Source organism: Protopterus annectens, chromosome 2.part2 (genome assembly GCF_019279795.1).
Source record: "Protopterus annectens isolate FY-2018-M chromosome 2.part2, PAN1.0, whole genome shotgun sequence".
Classification (NCBI taxonomy): Eukaryota; Metazoa; Chordata; order Ceratodontiformes; family Protopteridae; genus Protopterus; species Protopterus annectens.
The window spans coordinates 833,580,768-833,593,630 of record NC_056730.1 but is presented as its reverse complement, the minus strand read 5'-3'; positions in this window follow the sequence as shown (position 1 = coordinate 833,593,630).

Below are 12,863 nucleotides of genomic sequence, written 5' to 3'. Positions count from 1 at the left end.
TTAATTTCCAATGCTAGGTCAATATGGCTAAGAAGGCACACTTAGCGTAATCAATATATGGCAGCCATTTTCTTTTTCTCTGTGCTTCATTGCAATTTAATATGTTGCCATGAAGCCATAGACTTCTTGTAATTGTGCTTTCCTCATGCATTAATGCTCTTTTGGAGAACGTTTGTTCATCTTTAAGGTATTGTATCTAGTTTGTCCGTTTTCTTAGAAATGCTAGCTCCTGATTCAACTTTTGAAGTGTCAGTCATTTCTAAAAAATGTAAGGGATACTGCAACAAATTACATTTTTTATCAAGTACAAGCTTAAGAGGGTTTATACCGTAACTAAGGCCTTGAAGAAGTCGGTGATTAGTTTATATTTAATTGATTAAGCCTGAAATAAGGCACTTTGGATGTATGGGTTTTGTAATGCTATCGGCATAGTGGTTGGAGTGGAAGAAGTGTCAGTATGATTTTTAAACTCCTAAACAACATAGTTATGGTTTATCTTGTGAGAAGCAGCATGCTCTTAGCTTTATTCTATACAGTGATATGCTTCTTATAAATCAGGTGTCTTACGCTCTCTGAAGTAATGACTCTTCCATCCATTTCTACACTGAAGCTTCTTATTCTCCTTCTGTCATTCTCATTGGGTTTCTGTTTATGTAGCTACTCTTCCGAGACCTCACCTTGGATTAATATGAGACCACATCTCTACAAAGGAGATAAACTGCATTGGCTATAGTTGGTACATGAGCTAACAGATACATGGTTTGGAGAGACTAAGAAAACATTTTTAAATATGTGGGCATCAGTTATTCTCTATTGTGGTTAAGATACACTGCAACACTTTTCTCTGCAAAATATGTCCATCACCAAATATTGGAATTATGTTCAATTTATTTTTTACTTTATAATACTTATTCATATACTTGTGTAAAGCATCTAACTGCGTGCTGCTTAGCATCTTTTTAACAGATGTTGTCCTCTTCATCTAAATACGTAAAGGGTCTCCTAGTTCCGTGGCTATTTATATGCCAACTCCTTTAAGACTGATCTACAAAACTGATATTATTCTCGATGTCCAGTAAGCAAATATGGTCCAGAATGATTTGTACTTTTGATCAGACATGACATCATATCTCTCTCATTTGAACTTTTTAATATATATGTAATTCTATATACAGAATTGCATTCTCCTTCAAATTCCTTAGCTCATAAATTACCATATTTATTTCCAAAGATTTAAAACAACTGACTTAAAAAAAAAACATTACATATCAGTTTTTTAAAAAGGCCACACGTTTTTGACACTTATGCCAGAATAATATATGTTACCTCTTCCCCTTGCAATGTCCAACTGAAATGATTAAATTGTTCACATATTTAGCTGCTTGGTTTGACTAGAAATCTCTACTTCCTGCACATGAATACATTTCAAACTAGTATTTTTATTGATAGGAAAAATATGCGTTACATTACACACTGTTCCAGAAAACAGATTTATCACTTGGCAAAATGCAGTTTTCCTTACTACTTACCTAATGTGTCCAGCACATCCATATGGAACACTTATCCCGGGGTGCCCGAAGATTTCAAATATGACTAAGTACGGTCTGCAGAAGCAATGCTAAGTCATCCAAAGAGAGCCTCAATGGCTGTCATTTAGCAAAGGCAGAGTAACCCACTTGTGTGTTATAACATGCAAGCTACTAAACCCTTGGCATTGTTCAACTCTTACATCTACTCTCCTTTTCAGGGATTATATCCCTACTCTGTACTGTCATTGGCTGTAACCTCACCATGATATCATAAGGAAAGTTACAGTACAATTGACTACTTGGTCTCTGCTCCCAGCAATTTGAAACTCCTAGCAACACTACATAAGGTCTCTGTAAACCCTAGTATCATTCTGTATCAGCTGAAATCAGTATCTCACGGGCAGCCCTGAGTGCAAATATACAGATAGCATTATATGAGTTTATAGCAATGCCATAAGCCATCACATACATACTGAAATCACATCTGAATAAATGACATTACTAAAGTACAATCATAAAATGCAGCTAACCTAGATACTAGGTAATTAGTCACTGAAACAGTAAATCATCCTGTCACTGGCATACCTCTAAACCTGCAGATACTAAAAATCTGGACATTAGCTCTTGAAACGTCGGTGCATCTGGCAAAAAAATCCAGAAATTTAATTAGGATATTATTTGCATACCAAACCAACATAAATCCTCTCACTTCCAGTTGGATGATGGGATATCACCACTCAGGAACACACTTTTTTAATAAACCGAGTAAGTGAAACTCACACAGCTTTTCTGCATTAATTTTTTCATACATACTTGTCAGAAACCATTTAATAAAGAATAAGGAAATATAGCTTTGGGGTTAGGGCCATACCTCTCAACCTCTTAGCATAAGAAATCTAGACAAAGCCTGACATAATGGGGGGACAAAGGGCCAAAAGTAGGGGGGCACATTTTGAATATTGCTCTTATATATACTTAGAAAGTTGCTAGAATAACAGGGTTTGTGTTATCATGCATTTTCTGAAGGACGAAGTCTGAAGTTCAAATGCATGTCATTATTTACTGACTTTAATCTTTAGATCATCCCAACAATTTGTCAAAAAAACCCAATTTTTATGAGGAACAGACCAAAATTGTGAGGCAAAAATCAGGACACTGTGAAAATCTACACACTTGAGAGGTATGCTGGTCGCACACACACACACACACACACACACACACACACACACACACACACACACACACACACACACAGCCAAAGCCAACACTCTTTCTTAGGAATTACAGCATTAAGCAAATATATCATTTTGTAATAAAGAGATGATGGTGACAATAAACAAAATGCTACTTGACAGCAAAGTAAATGGTTATGACATCTTTTTCAAACTTATTATGTAAGGCTTGGTGAGTCAGAAGAACCTCCTTTCAAGCAACTAAGCAAGCTAGCAAATAGACACACCTACATATCCTTCTTAAACATGACAAACAACGGTCAATTCGGTGATGGACAGCTTGCAAGTGCTTAAAGCTCAAGAGCAATAGAGACTGATTTTCTTAAGTTACATTCAGCAAAATCACAATTTCATCAAAGAATTAAAACAAAATATTAGAGCTGCAGCCTCTGCCCCTATTTTGTACTTACATAATACCCACAGCAACTTATTGCAGTCAGGAAACATAATTAGCAACATGATATAATCCTTACTTTACTTTAAAAGTAGCTACTTTTATATAACATTCGGAACACATAAATGGTAAAAAAGACAATGCGTGTGTGGTATGTGTGTGTGTGTGTGTGTGTGTGTGTGTGTGTGTGTGTGTGTGTGTGTGTGTGTGTGTGTATATATATATATATATATATATATATATATATATATATATATATATATATATATATATATATATATATATATATAAAGAAAAAGAGACAAAGATTAGATGGATAGAGATACATCGATAAGTTCATTTACACTAACAAGTAATACAAGACACAAAGCACTTCATTATGGACTTCTTTGTGGTATACTCCATTTACTGCATCTTGCAGATTACTTTATCTGTCCAGCTTTGGCGACTATGATATTAGCTGTAATACAGTAACAGTCAGTACCCTTGTACATTCAAGAAGTCATAAACAATTCTTAGCAGTCCAGTGCAACTCCTCGCTGACTGCCAACATACAAGATTGCTAGTTACTTAGTCATGTCTTATACCTCTCTTGTCATCTAAGGAGACAAGCAACTAAGATACATATACTTCAGCCTGTTCCAGACTACTTCCTTGCATTCACCTATCAGGCAAATACTAGCTGAAGTGTAAGTGTTGCTATACATTCAAATTTAATTACTACATTTGTACTTATGTGCTCAGCACCTCACCCAATCACACCTAAACCAGACAAATAACAAATGTAGGTATGTGCCCGTTGGTGTACATCCATCTGCATGTCACTTCCATTTCGTATAACATAACATCACAATGCCATAAAGTACCCCCTACATAATGAGCAACCATTTCTAAATAATGCACATCATTTTAGCCAACTGACATTATTTATAACTGTTTTCTGTCTAAAAAAATTATACATGCTATACAACTTTTAAAAAATATTATAACTATGAAAAATGAAATAAACACTTTGTATATTTTTGCTTTTCTGAGTGGTCACACTGGGTGCATAATTAATAAAATAGTATTACTCTGTACAACTGTTTTTGCAATTGGTGCAGCTGTTTTAGTCTCCTTTTTGTTGTCTGATAGAGTTGAATATCTGTTACTGTTTCTGACCATTTCAGCTTGTAGTGAAATATTTTGTCTAGAGAGGCCTAGCTGTTTTATTTGTGGCAGGAAGTAAATCAGTCTGATTTAATCTAGCTAAAAGCATTTCTGCAAAACTGTTATTTTTGATTGGATAATTGTGCTGCTTTCTGTTTCTCTGCTTGGGATGACATGATTGACAGACCTCAATGCTTTGCCAGAGATGCTTTGCCAGAGATGGCCTGCATCTGTCACCCTTGGGTTTCCGGTTACTGGCTAAGGCTCTTGCCACCCCTATAGTGCTTTTTTAGGCAGTGTTCCAAAGATCAAATTACCACTATAACAGCTATAAATAAATGCAATCTGAGGGTCATCCTGCTCAATGCTAGAAGTCTACATCTTAAGATGCACTCACTCGAAGCACTCCTCAAAATGGAGAACATCGACATTTGTGCTGTAATGGAGACCTGATTTAAAGCAGCAGAAAGCACCCCTGCACTACCAGGCTATAATTCATTCCACACCTTTCGGCCCCAAAACATGGACCAAAGCTCCAAAGGCAGTGGTGTCTCCATATTCATAAAGGATATGCACACCTCCAGACTAGTAGTCCAGCATAACACATCTGAGATACTCAAGGTACAACTAGCATTGGGTAAGATGGCGATTCTGGTCATAGCCTGCTATTGGTCCCCAACCATGTCCCAAGACTCACTCCACATTCCTAAGTACCCTGGAAACTATTAAGATCTAACCCAGCACTCTCATACTAGGTGACTTCAACTACCCCTCCATCAACTGGGAAAACTACACATGCACCAATGCACTACATGTGCATAAATGCAAGGAACTAGCTATACCCAACAGAGTCAAGATGCTCTCCTCCAAAAAAAGGAAGTCAATCTGGTGCTCCCCTGCCATTAATAAACTCTGCAACAGAAGGAAGAAACTGTTGCAGAAAAAGGTGAAGTCCCAAAACTGAAAAAATTCCCTTATTAGCCTCAACAAAAAGTTGAGGTCCCTCATCAAAACCTTCAAAGCCAGCTATGAAGGCAGAATTGCAGTAGACACTAAAAACAATCATAAAGCCTTCTATAGTTATATCAAGAATCTCCACGACAATACCCAAATTTGCTCTGAGTTACTTCACAATGGTACCTCCTATACTGAGCCAACAAATATTGCCATCATACTGGCCAACAGATTCAGTGCCAACTTTACCCCCCCCAAAGGACCAGTCTCAATACAGGAAGAATGCCAGGCACCCAACATTACTGCAGCACAGGTTAAAGCTGCATTGTCCAAGGCCAAGAATACAGCTTCCATGGGACCCGACAATATCCCTGGCTGTGTTCTGCATGAATTACAAAGTGAAATGGCACCACATCTGTGTGCCCTGTTCACTCACAGCCTCACCTCAGGCTTTGTCCCTACCGAATGGCACACTGGTACAGTCATCCCTCTCCATAAAGGAGGAGGGACTACAAACCCTGGAAACTATTGCCCCATTAGCCTGATGAGTCTGATATGTAAGACTATGGAATGCATCATCATGGACCTAATTAACAAGGATACAGGGAATCTCCAAACTCTAGATCCCATGCAATTTGGTTTTGTGAAAGGTAGATCATGCCTGCTCAACTTGGTTGACTTCTTTGAGTCAGTCACTGGGGCTGTGGATGAAGGTAAGGCAGTTCATATGGCCTACCTCGATCTGGCCAAGGCCTTTGATACCATTCCTCACTCAGGAGATATTGATAAACTTACCAAACTAGGCATCGACCATTATATTGTTAGCTGGGTTGCAAATTGGCTCATAGATAGAACCCACAGTCTGAAAGTAATGGACTCCAAGTCAGACTGCCTTCCAGTCATGAGTAGAGTCCCACAGGGATCAGTCCTGGGTCCTCTCCTGTTTGGCATCTAGTTCTCAGAAGTCCAGGCCAACATGGAGGGACTCTGGCTGACCAAGTTCACAGATGACTGGAAGCTGGGAGCCATTATTAACTCCCCAAGTGATGCAGACATCCTAAGGCCTTACTGAGACCAATGACTGGTGTCAAAGCTATGGCCGTAAGCTTAATGCCAAATATGCATCGTCATCCCCTTTGGGAAAAACTCAGTTCCCATTAATTACCAGATCGATGGGAGCCCACTGAATGCTGAAGGCATTATAAGAGATCTGGGGGCACAGGTTGACAGCAACCTCTCCTTTGACCACCACATTACCATTGTGGTCAGAAAGTCCTTCTGTGTGGCACATCTCATTAACAAGAGTTTTGCATCCAGGAAGAAAGAGGTCATGATTTCTCTCCACTCTACCCTCATTAGATCAATCATAGATTATAATTCCCCATTTGGCATGTACCTCACTAGACACCTGCAACAGCTGGAGAGGCCACAAAAGTACCTCATGAAGAGCATCCTAGGCTATAAACACATGTCCTACACAGACAGACTCAAAAACTTCCAGCTATTCTCTGTCTCATATCTTCTACTAAAAGGTGATTTCTACTTGCTTACAAAGCCATGTTTGACCCAGCTCTGTTAGAAATGCTACATCTAAAGAAATCCCAATCCCTCTGCACCACATGCTCCAGAGTCCTCAACCTCATTACCACAATCATCAGAACATGTTGGAGAGACAGGTTCATAACCCAGAGACTGCCCATGCTCTGGAATAGACTTCCCATACATGTCAAGCAGAGCACCTCACTGGCCTTCTTCAAGACAAATCTTGATGAGTGGATGGGAAATAGAAAGTTCACCCTGGGGATCACTCCAGTTGCTCTAATTGATAGAGGCACTGGGAACTAACATGGGGCATGAACCTATGAAGCCCGACAGAAGAAATGGCGTGCGAGTGCGTGTTTGTGCTGTGAGTTTTAAGTGCTCAGTTTACAGCCCTATTGTATGCTTAAAACCTAGTTAGCCATCTAACCAAGACTCCTGTAATTACCCAGATGCTACAGATAGCACCTCTCTCAAGGCTACACAGTTACAGAAAAAAAAGACTGCTGAGGTGCCTACTACTTTCAAACTCTATCAGATAAGCCCAAACTCCAGCTGCAGCACAGAGTATTTTAGAAGTAATGACACATACCTTCCTCTTTGGGTGACAACGGCATGGCATTGCTAGTGTAGGAAAGGGTGAGTAATAGGTGAAGGAATTTAAAAGAGAAGGGTTTCAGCCAGCTTGACATCTTGTACAGACTGAGTGAGGATCCGTTCATCAGCAGGCCAGGACCATAATATACAGTTACAGTAAGAGGGGCTTTAGGATGTGGAAGATTTCCTGCAGAGAAATCTGCTCCAAAACCACTCCGGCAAGGGCTGCTGGGATTGCTTTCATAAAGTTGTTGGAACAAATCCCCTGAATACATATGGGAAGATAACAAGGCGGCATTAGGACCTTGGATGGGAAAGTGTCTGAAGCCTAAAAAGTCCACACTTGCTAAAACTGTCATTCCTTGTTACAAAAGGAAATTGATTGTGGTGCTACTGTATGCCAGACAGCAATCTGCGGGGTCCTAAAGAGCCTTGACTGACCTTGCACTCTGCTAAAATAGGGTTAACAAAACTGAAAATAAATTACTGCTTTAATTATCACCTTGGGTCAAAGGCACACCCAGAAATAGAAGTTATGCTAATTAACTAATGATTTGGTAAAAGCAGGGGTGTGAACCAAACCAAATGTAGGTCTACTTCCATAACTTTTAAGCACTGTCCAAATTCTTAAAAGAAATATTGCTTCACATATATAAACTGTCCAATACCCTGCACTTGTTTTATTTCCCCAGACTGCTGAAGTAACCCCCAGTGCTGTATAGTTTATGGGCGGTACATGAACACCTGGTACTCAGATATGTACAGTGTTAGGGTTGCCTGTCTACAGGTATAGGTAAAAGAAGAAATAACACAAAATCATCCACTTGTGGTGGGGCTAGATATTTTTGATTTTTGCAATGAGTTCCTGGCATTTACATTAATCTCAATAACACAAAGACAGCCCTCCTCCCTACACAGACGCTCAGACAAAGACAGACATACACAGGCATGCCCTTGGCCCTTTGAAACCTAACATTTATCTTTATCATAGCGCTAAGTCTTTGCTCATTATACTAAATTTAATGCAGTGAAACTAAAGTAAAAAAATAAGTGTGATTTGAAGGGGCCACTTGAGAATTCATGACACTCCATTATTTTAGCTTCAAAGTGGGAAATTCCAAGGAATTTGGTATGGTTGAGAGGTATGGTCACTGGTTAATTGGTTACTGTAACAAGAAATCTTCCAGTTGCTAGTAAGTTAAGCCACAGGAATTACTGTATTAAACGTGTTATAGTTTAAGTCGATTTGAATGATATACGTACCATCCTGCAATCTTTCTGCACCCAATGCAGTCTCAGTTCAGTGATATGCATTATGACTTGACTGACACACTATATGTGCTTTTTTATTTCACTGCATTCTGCATTTTTCTTTCTGCTATAAACTCTGCCTTCTGTAATCCTGCTTTCAACTGTTATCTCCTGTCTTATGGCTGAAACAGATCTTTATGGGTCAGACCACCTACCCAACTACCATTTATGATAAGTAAGTAAGTAAAGACGTTAGAAAGCAATCATGCCAATAACTCTGCGACTGCAAAGGTGGTGCATTCTCCATGTTGCTGACATTATTTTACATGGCTGGGCAGCTAATAACTAGTTTTGGCTCATTTGGCAAAGTACCTTTTTTAGTATACCCTGTACATACAGCTCTTAGCCACACAGGTCATACTTGTGGAAGATTGCAGCCAAACAAATAGTTGCTTGTAAAGTTCATTTACACACCATTACTCTGCCCTTATACTAGTAGAATTACTGTCCAGGATATATAAATATATATATATATATATATATATATATATATATATATATATATATATATATATATATATATATATATATATCTATATAAAAACACACTGCACACTCTCTTAAGATGTTTTTTTTTTCGGGGAATCAGAGCAGACTGCCACATGTGACTTTCATCAGTGATAGATCTTAGCTTTAAGAAGCCAAGGTACATATTTTATGCACTTAAATATTTAAAAAAATCTTTGCATAGCCTTTCCAAAGGTCTACTACCAAGAGCATGATTTGCTGTAACACAATATTCCACTTGGATGCTGTCCTGTGTTGTTCTAAGTTATGTTAGAAACACTGGCATCCTGAATAACCAAAAAGTACATTTTTTTTTCCTTTTGAATTGTCATTGTGATGTCCATGAGAACTATAGTGTGCTGTGAATGTACCAAAAAAAACCTTATTAAGTATACCATCTGCCACATATGTATTATTCACACAGCATCACTTTATATTGCAAAGAAAACTTTTCATCACAAGACAAATAACAGAAGCATACACTACTTCCATTTCAGCAGCTGTTTTAGTACTGGGATATTATACATTTGTTTTTGGGGTCACTTAACCATTTATAAAAGTCCAGAAAACTTTATCTTCCTGTTTGCCCACTAGAGAAAGTAAATTTGTGCTGTAATATAAATGGAATGTGATGTTATAATGAATGACAAGTACCAGCTTCAGCAGGCACGTTCACATGGGAAAACTTCAGGAAATATTTTGCATCAGATTATCTCTGGCTGAACTGCCTCTCCATTTTATTCCCACTGCATTCCTCAGATCACACGGTGACATGTTTGCAGAATACAAGAATTACTTGGAGACAGCAACCGATGATTTTTCTTTTAGCTTCCACGTTTGTCAACTACTCCATAAACAGTTTGAGGGATGTCTTTCTTACTTCCTCCCTCTCTCTCTCTCTTTTCAATAAGTTTGTTGAAGTAAAATGCAGTCAGTCATTCAAGTGCAGCTTAAATGTTATGAACTACATAGAAAGTCTCACTGTCTGAGACTGGACGGGAGAATTCTACCATATTCCTACAACATTAAATCCATGGGAAAAAACAAATTTCTAAATTTATTTTTATCAAAATATACAGCTTTGCTATTTTAAAAGTGCAACTTTATAACAATCTGCTGTAAATTGCACAGTGGTGATACCTACATTGTAATACTACAGAAAACCACATGCTAGTAGCACTTCAAAATGAAGATATAGTCATGAATTTATAATATATATACCTGCGGTCACACTATCAAATTCATGTTTTTAAGTCTGTGCAATTAATCTGTAATAATACTAGAGTTGTGTTACAGTGAAGAGCAAGCAAATTTAAACTTAAATATTTAATGTGGAAACCAGAAACTACTAAGTTGAAAAAATGAGTAAGGTGCACAAAGTCATTATGGCCTGCTTTGTCAGTTGTTACCCACAAACTGATTCATTAAATAATTCTCCACTATACTGTTTTTCATAAAATGTACCCCCTCTCCCTATCTTTTCCAATTTTATGTTACACATATCACACTCCGTATTTAATTCTACTTTTATCTTTTTCCCTTTTGCTGTCTTTTTTCCATTCTCTATGTCATACTTATGACAAACATTACGCAAACATATAAAAATATACTAATCGGTCTATCTATATGGGTCTACCTGATAACACCGACACGCCAAAATGCCAACAATGAAATAATCGACACAACAAAACCGAAAGTTTAAAAACACGAAACTTCACATGTCCGATAAACCACAATCCCGTCAATCAACAAAACAAATAGCTAAGGCTCTTGCCACCCCTATAGTGCCTTTTTTAGGCAAGGCTCAAAAGACAAACCCACCTCCTTAGAAAACAAAAATGGAAAAAAACTAAGGGTAATGCTGCTCAACGCCAGAAGTCTAAATCTCAAGATGCAGGCACTCGATGCACTCCTCAGTATGGAGAACATTGACGTCTGTGCAGTAACTGAAACCTGGTTCAAGGCTCCTGAGAGCACCTCAGCGCTACCAGGCTATACCTCGTATCATGCTTTTCGGCCCCAAAACCCGGGCCGAACCACAAAGGGAGGGGGAATGTCCATATTCATCAAGGCTCCAGGTTAGTAGCAACACATGAAGCATCGGAGACCATACAGGTGCAACTAACCATAGGCAAAACTGCTATACAACTGGTAGCATGTTACAGACCACCCTCCCAATCTCAGGAACCCCACTCAGCCTTCCTGAAGACATTGGAGGATATGAATGTATCACAAAATACCATCATACTGGGAGACTTCAACTACCCTAACATAGATTGGGTACATTATTCTAGCCCTAACACCCTAGCCCAAAGGTTCCTGGAATTCATAAATTCAAATGCACTGGAACAACTAGTCACCTCTCCCACTAGGGAGATAATATACTAGACCTGAGCATCACAAACATGGGGACAAAATGCTCCACACCGGAGGTATACCCCTCACTAGTGAGTTCTGACCACAAACTAATCACCCTGGATATACATATCCCACCTCCACCCCCAGCACAAAAGACCACAGTGAAAAACTTCTCAAAAGCAGACTTCACTCTTCTTAAGACTGAGATGGTATCCTTTAAGCCCACTGGGCCAGTGGATACCACATCCCACAATGCTGAATCCTTCACAAATGCTTTCTATGGACATCTCCAAGAATGCATGGATCATGCAATCCCAAATAAATCCAAGTCCCTCTCCACCAAAGGCAAGCGTCCTGTCTGGTGGACCTCAGCCATTAACAAATTGTATAACAAAAGAAGGAAGCTACTGCACGACAGAGCAAAATCTCATAAAGGGAAGACATCCCTGATCAACACTAGCAGAAAACTACATTCTCTCATAAAAACATCCAAGGCCAACTTTGAGAGAAAAATCGCTAAGGACACTAAAGATAACCACAAAGCCTTCTTCAGCTATGTTAGAAACCTGGGTGGAAACCCTCAGATATGCTCAGAGTTAGTTCACAACAACAAAAAATACACTGAACCCACAGATATTGCCAACATTCTGGCTGCTGACAGGTTCAGTGCAGATTTCTCCCCTCCCTCACCCCCAAAAGAAGAAATACTTATCCCAGCTGAATGTCCAGGTGAGAGCTGCCCTCAGCAAAACTAAAAACACAGCATCAATGGGACCTGACAGTATCCTGGGTTGCGTGCTACGTGAACTCCAAGAGGAGCTAAACCCGCACATAAAAATGCTATTTAACCTTAGCCTTACTACAGGATATGTACCTGAACACTGGAGTACAGCAACAGTGGTCCCACTTCACAAAGGGGGTACCTCTACAGACCCTGGGAACTACCGCCCCATAAGCTTAACCAGCCTGGTCTGCAAAGCTATGGAAAGAATCATTGTGGAACTCATAAACAGAGACATTGGGGACCTACATACACTTGACCCCACCCAGTTCAGCTTTGTAAAGGGCAGATCCTGCCTTTTGAACCTGGTTGACTTTTTCAAAACAGTCACTAGAGCCATTGATGAGGGCAAAGCAGTCCATACAGCCTACCTGGACTTGGCTAAGGCCTTCGACACAATACCCCACTCAGGCATCATAGATAAGCTCAACAGCTTAAATGTAAACCCTTATGTCACTAGATGGGTTGCAAACTGGCTAAAGGACAGAACCCATAAAGTTAAAATTGCTGGA